This window comes from Haliotis asinina, chromosome 14, assembly GCF_037392515.1.
Source record: "Haliotis asinina isolate JCU_RB_2024 chromosome 14, JCU_Hal_asi_v2, whole genome shotgun sequence".
Lineage (NCBI taxonomy): Eukaryota > Metazoa > Mollusca > Gastropoda > Lepetellida > Haliotidae > Haliotis > Haliotis asinina.
Genome location: NC_090293.1, coordinates 24177380 through 24185611, shown reverse-complemented (window position 1 = coordinate 24185611; position 8232 = coordinate 24177380).

The window sequence follows — 8232 nt, the reverse complement described above, 5'->3', positions numbered from 1 at the left end:
GCACAACACTTGATCCGGACGAGTCCTTTCAGCTTACATTTACTTGTGGTAGTGCTTTGTGTTTGATTAAGATTAGCTTGCTTGTGCATTTAGAATAGGTGGACCCAAAAAATTTAGAACGTACATTCCTGACGACTTCCTATGTCCATCTCTCTTCGTTGAAGAAATGGATGTGTGTGTCAATAAGAAGTCTACACTGGTTTTAATTATTTCGCTATCGCTGCGCCTTTGCTGACATCAGTACTGACGTCAAAAAGACGCATTTGTGGACGTAATGACATTGCAGTAGATAACGATGCTCACTTTTACCATTGCTGACACAATTAACTCCATTCTCTTACCGGCCAAGTATAAAATCTCGACAGTCATCATAATTAGTTTTATGTCTGTACGAATATCCACCGTACATCCACCCACTCGTCATAGACATAATGTCATGTTCCTCTTGGCGTGTATGAACCGACACAAGGGATATGTCATCTAGATCTCCTTTCAAAAGAACAATTAACCTCCTTCCTTAACATCAGCTGTGGAACTTTTTTCATAGAAGACATATTTTCATACAAAAATATTGAAGTCTTTTTTTAAAATTAACAGTGTAACAAAGGTCACTCTTTCGACCTTAGTAATTATTTCTCTCAGAACACACAAGGCAATGAGTGAGTGAGTGAGTTTGGTTTTACGCCGCTTTTAGCAATATTCCAGCGATATCACGGCGGGGGACACCAGAAAATGGGCATCAAACATTGTACCCATATGGGGAATCGAACCCGGGTCTTCGGCGTGACGAACGAACGCTTTAACCGTTACGCTACCCCACCGCCCCCACAAGGCAATGAGTCCTACTGCAACAAGGGAAACATCCAAATGATGATCACCACTTACCTTCCAGTACGGACTGAAGGCGGTATCATTGTCAAGAACTACCCTACCACTTACGTCATTGTTGACCATAGCGTTGTGAATATGCGTAAGCATTTTATTTGGCTTTCATCATTTGTACAGATCCGGACCACTAATTGAGAGGTCTCTTTGCATTTATTATGCCAGTTTATATGGCAACATCTTTGATATCCAGCAAGTCTGCTTTGTGTTCTTGTTGTGCCGTAAATAACATAAACAGTGGCAGTGACAAAGGAGATGCACGCATAAAATTGAACAAACTATTAATAATATTTCATAAGATACAAGATGATAAGACACATTGCAGATTGTTTGGGATGATGGTCACATTTCCATTGACGATGATCAGCAAATTACAGATTACCAGCGAAACTGTTATAACTTGTATCTATGTTCGTCAAAAGAAATCGTGAGATAAATTCATGTTTAGAGTCGTGTTTGTTGCAATGAGTTAGAGAGCAAGGGAGCGTATTAGTTTTATACCGAGGTTATGAAGTATTCCAGCTAACGGGCGTTGTGAACTGAGCCTGGAATCGAGGCATGACGATATAACGACGAGACTACACCATGGAAGGGTTGATGTTCATAGTATCAGTAACTGGCTCTTTGGACCAGATTCTCGTGATAACCAGGAACCATTTCGTACTGCCAAAAGGAACGTCACATTTGAATGTCTTGTTACTGAGGTTAAGCAACATAACCACATCTTCTTTATTTCATCCATGGAATAAGTTTCAGCACTGTTCCAGTAATGTCACTGATAGAGGCAACTGAAACGTGCTTCATACTCTGTAGAAATGTTGGGATTCGAACCTTGGCCTTTGGAGTGATTCAATGAAGTGAGTGCCGTTACTGACTGAAGATTCTCCAGGAAGGACATCGATTTGTTCTATTGCCTCTCCCTTTCTATTGTTCTGTGTCTAGTACTCAACCGAAGGCAATGCATGGGGCTTCTATCATATACAAGGTTTGGTTATGCATGAAATCTCTTCTCTTGTGGCAGTTTGATGTTCTCTGAGGCGACGAGCGACTGGCAGTGTTTGCTATATCTTATAAACCTCGTTATTTACTGGTGTTTGTCGACAGGCAATCTAAAGGTCATTGTAGTTGGACAAATGAAATCATTTGCCGAAAGCCATTCGTTTGATTCAACAACTGACTGGTTGAAGTGCCCTCAGTGAAACTCTTCGGCAATAGAGATTATGACAAGGAACTGAGACCCTAAAAGCTACCCATATCTTGCTTAAATGATTTTATCTCTGTTTCATATTCAGCTAAAGAAAATGAATATCACCATGCTTGTGATCTGATACTTTGATTTATCCAACACTGAATACTGTTGCAATAAAACATGTAAAATGACTTAGTGTGGGTTATTAGAAAGTTATACTTGTCTTTCTGTGTGTGTTATATTTTCGGTACACACGTACGCACGCACCCGCGCACGCACGCACGCAAAATAATCATTGCATTAGGTAAATAGGTAAATACAGTGAGGCAGTGCTGGTGTAGGAATGTGTCAGCAATATCATGTCGGGGAGTCCAACAGACTATGTCCACACCGGAAATCGAACTCGGAGATCGGAAATGACGAGGAAACTCCTAAGATTCACCAACCATATCCATCCGTACACAAAGAGAAATTGACTAAATGTGGTTTGCTTCATACATTTTTGTGAGTTAATATATTTTTAAATTCATGTATATCCGTTTATGATTAAAATATACCACATGCAAGGCATAAGAGATATGCCGGACGAGTGTCAATGTTGCAATTTCACAGCAATATATTGTGGGCATTCCAGATTACGTCCATAATGAGAATCAAACCTGGACTTTCCATATAACAAGAATTTTCTCCAAGAGGCATCAACCATTTCCATACATGTAGAGAAATTGATTTAATACTTTTAGTGAATGAAGAAAAGTGCAATAAATCATTCGGTCATTTCACAATGACGTCAGTCATGGTGATCATTTTGCACTGTGTCAGCAGATTCATGTTGAGCACCGAATCGGGGTTTCTCAGCGATCTGTTTAAAGGCTAGACTTGCCAATCATATCCATTTATGACATATATGAAGTATCCATATATTTAATGACATTGACAACAAACATAAGCATGATCATTTTGTCGTTACGGGAATGGTCATACTATGAACGACCCCGTCTAGACTACTAAAGAATAAGCGAAATACAGTTCGTTTGTAGGGAAGCGAGAAAAGGGAACTTAGAAAAAGGTTTGGTTGCCCTGAAGGATGATCTTTTGGGGAAGTGAGACGTGTGTTAATTTGGCGTGCCATGAGATTTCTGAGCACGTCAGCCGTCAAGGTTTGATGATCCTGATTGATGACTCACTCACTCATTTAACCAGAATCATCGGTCTGAGGCTCAGACGGATTGTACCCGTGAAGGTCCGGGTTAGAATACTGGACATTATTAACCCATGCTTGTCGAGAGAGGCGAATATCTCGATCGGGTGGACAGGCTCTTTGACTTGGTTGATACATGTCATCAGTGCCCAGCTGCTCAGATCGATGCTCATGCTGATGATCACTGGAATGTTTGGTCCAGAGTCTATCATTTACAGACCGCTGCCATATGTCTGGATATAGCTGAGTGCGGGGTAAAATTGAACTCACACATTCACTCAATAGCGAGGTAAGCAGAATTATCTACGTCATCATTCTTAGGCTGAGATGGATGGTATGCATCTGCTCTTATCTGATATGTTACGATTCCGAGAGCTTCTGGAATTTCAAACTCAATCCGGAATCCATTGCGAATCCACAGTGCCACTTCATCTTCTGACTCACGCATACATACGAAATGTATGATTGAAACTCTTTATATTTTCATTCATAAATTAGGAGATATACCTTGTGTAAATTCTTCCATGTATTTCAGAATCCTGCATTCCAGTAGCACCGACTGTGCGTTAGGCTATGATTTAGTTGACGACCGCAATACGGCAAAAAATGGATGAATTCTTTGTTCGTTTCGTTTCGGCAGTTGATATACTGACCATTAGACTTTTTTAATGTTGCTAAATGATATACTGCAGTTCTTGCATTACTGGCATTTTATTTAACACATAGAGCGTGTATTTTAAAATATAGTAACCTCAGCCAGTCTTGACGTTTGTTGCTTCTGTGTCCCCGTGACGTCATACCAACTATCTGTAGCACGATGTGACGTCATGAAAAGGTGTAAACTAAACATTTTGTTTCAGGACGTTGATTTCAATAATACTCACAGATTATCTTTATTTGAAGTGTTTCAAGTATTACTGTGAAAACGGTGCTTTGGATACATTCAGCAAACATACATCTACACTTCTACCAATGTTCGCAGATCCACTGCTTTGCCCTTTTAACCTATTGAAAATATTCGGTTGTTCTGGCTGGTATCAACTATGGTATCACCCATGTCCTGTTTTGAACAAAACTTACACATTTCTAATTAACTTTCGAAAATTCATATTGAAAAGACAGTGACGATAATTTGTTTAGTTAGACCTTCTTATGACAATGACAATATGTAACGTTCATGTGATAACTCAACTAACAGCCAGTATTAGGTTATGAAACTATTGCTTATCAATAACAGTTCCTGAACAAAATGACCGTCATTTCTGGGTTGTAGCAAAGGTATCGGTCTCCATTAGTAGGCCGGAACGTCCAATGCATCGAAGACATGCAGTCACGCGTGTACATTGAGTTACTTACGTATATGGTGTGTTTGGCTGGTGCCAATGCATTTGGTCACGTAAATGAAAGCCTTCCGTAAACACAAGAAATATTCAATAAAGGAAGACTCAGTTGTACGATTCCATCTGTGCCAAAGATAATGTTCCCCTAGAAGTACTTATCGCCCAGTAAATTGCTGATGAAAAGGTGTATTTGCACGAGTGCACGCTCGCCTGTATGTAGATTTGTCAGGCTAAAGCTTATTACTCTCGTGAGTATTATATTTTCCTTGGTAGACTGTTTCGCCATATTCATTTTACTAACAATCCAGAATGACCGTTCAAAGCGTAGACAGCATCATGCACACATCCATATGCTACAGTTTTACCCAACACCAACTACTGCCGTCATTAGTCGACACGAGTAGCTGCACGAACCCAATATCCATTTGGCTTTCAGGTTATGAAAGCATCATTCAAACCCTTCTGTTTCTTTTAAAATTGTCATAAAATTAATGGCCTTTGTAAAAAGTATACAACAGTGATGGTTAAAGTGTTTGTGTGTTTATGAAGAACAATTTGTGGATCCTTACCACTTGCAGTATAGTTCAGTCATGACGAATTAAAATTAGTTGTGCCCTTTAGGTCGTTCCTAAATACAGTTTATTGTAAGGCAACCTAGAGGATGTCAACCGCAATTGCTCATATAAATAAACAACAATCATTTCTCATAGACATACACACGTTATACTTTACCAACTAAGTACGTTTACTGACAGGTCTTAAATACGCTCTGTACAATTTCCACAAACATAGCTACGTGTGCAATTTCTTAAGTGTATCCATTCAGTCATTTAATGGGATCTGTAACATGTCTTCTCGAATATCACCACACCCACGAAATTGGTGGAAGGTCGATCTGCCACAACCACGCCATCATGCGGTTACAAGTATCAATATCAATATATTATTATGCTATTATCAATATCATTATTTAATTATTCATTCATCTTTAATGGCAAATTCGTGTTGAAATATGCTGTTGCAAGAAAGAGATGTTCCTATCACCCCATGAAGGACACTTTGAAATTATGCCTTTAAACAAAGAATTTTCCCATATCAATTTCAAGTGAGTGCAAACGTGGACACATGTATGCTCTTTGGGCGTTAATGCTTGATTACACTTAACCTCCGCTTTATTGTGAAAGACAAACACCAGTGCACCCAAATATTCATTAATCACGGGCACATTTGCTTCCGACATTTGTTTGTTTTTCTCACTTTGAAGTGACCAATTTATAAATTGCTATCTGACATGATGATAATGACTTCAATGCCGTTTTTTAAACACTCTGTTTTGTTTTCGTAAAGACGTTCTTTGTGATATCTTTCGTTTCTTCATCCGTGTAGCTTTTGTATTCGTCCCGATCTGTCAACATTGTCTTTCAAACTGTAGGGATGATGAAGCTTAATCGTTGAGACATTTTCACAAATTTCACCTCAATACTTGCACTCCCCCGTAAAGATTCTGGTTGCAGTTTGTCAATTAGGTATGATTGTCATGAGTGGCGGTTAACAGGGTTATGCTTGGATGTGATGAATCTTGTTGCATTCAAATGCAGGTGAACATTTCCGATTTATCTCTGCATGTAGTCCATGCTGAGTAATCGGTTGTCACATAGTTTCATTTGACGGGTATTTGGGGAACATACCTCAACTGTGTCTCCTGAATTCCCCTTATTTCATAAATTTTAGCAGTATTTTAAAGAAGCGTAGGGTCTATTTTATCTGGCATTTAGAATGAAAAGTATATTACGACCGCTCATTTGCTAAACAATTACTTGCATACATTTTCCGCAAAATTTGAGTATTCATGTCAGGTATAATTTCGGGAATGAAATATTTGAACATCTGAGAAAATCAGAAACTCAACATTCCTTTTAACTTTCATTTACCTATGACAATGTTTAGTGATTTGTTACTGGTATCATTCCCATCCAAGATTTAGAGTAGGTGGATTAAGTTAAATTATCACCAAAGAAAAAAATTATTCAGTAATGAGGCAATCCAGTATTGGAAATTACTTTTGGTATTCAAGAGCAAGTACTGTAAATCAATTAAATTAGATCACTCTGGCTACAGCCTTGCTGACACCATTGTTGACGTCATACAAAAGCCTTAATGAAGCAACAGTAGATGACGGTGGTGTTTTTTAACGTAGTTGTCACAGGTGCGGGTACCTCCTTTTCCTCTTGCAACTCAAATAAACAATTCAGACATTCATCACAATTAGTTTTATGATGACCAAGATATTTTATGGATTAACCTTCTCAAATCTTTTCCACACAACGTTTCGTGATCACTCCAGATGTCTTCATGCGGGGGTCATTCCAGACGAACTCACCTGATGAAGAGATCTAGAGCAATCACCTGACGAAGGGATCTGGAATGATACGGTAGCCGAAACTTTGGGTTGAAAAAAAGATTAATCCATAAAATATTTTGGTCATCTACCACAACTTCTATATGCCGCCAATAGACATCATAGTTTTATGATGCTTGTTTGAACATTCTTCCATTAACCTCCCATCCCAAGACAAGCTGGTCGTGCTCCTGGTCCTCTTGATGCATATGAACCTACACATGTAGATCTGTTCAAGAAAAAGTAATAGATGAATAAATAACAAAAAATCTAAAAAATACCGTTTTTCCTAATCTGAGCTGTATTTGACAGTAACTATTTAAAGAAGACATTTTCTCATGACACCTTTACCTACAATCTTTGAAGTTAAGGTTTTAAATCACCTGTGTGACAGAAGTCGCCTCCAGTCCTCTCCGCTGAAGTAATGCGCTCTGTCGTAACGCTGGAACACCTGTCTAGGGAACTGCCGGTTCAGATTCAGGCTGTACTACTGACGACATATCATTCATAAGGAATATGTCTGCTCACTTCGTATAATATTTTATTATAATGTAAAAAATGTATTTGCCCTGATTTGATCTTCCTATTCAGCTCCGTGGAAATTCATTCATTCATTCATTCATTCATTCATTCATTCACATCGATTATACCTATATACTAGCCACATAAAGAAACTGTACATTGTCAAAATATTATCCCAGTTGATAAATACAATAACAATGTAACAATAACAATGATAACAGTATGTATAAATTTTAATGGAGGGATAATGAGTCCACAACAAGTCGGGAGAATTATTTCAATTTAAAAGTCAGTAACAATGGCGCGAGACAGGGGTCAAGCTCACAAGCTCAATAACGGGTATGTCCACCATCGTCATTGAGAACAGCAGTGCCTCGACGACACACAGAGCCTATCAAACGTTCAAGGAAGGCTTCGTTGTGGGATGTCACGCCAGTTCTATTCCGTCGGCGTAGACGTCGATCCATCTCATCCGAAACATGCTCTGTCGGGGAGAAATCCGGTGAATTTGCAGGCCAAAGCAGTAAGTCAACGTTGTGGTGTTGCAAGAAATCCATAGCAGCCCTGACCGTACGAGGGCGGACATTGTCCTATGGAAATGTTAACCCAGGGCCATGACGTTGCAGAAAAGGAATTGCCACAGATCAAAGAATCTTATCCCTGTAGCCCACACTAGTTACGTTGCCCTGAACAATCA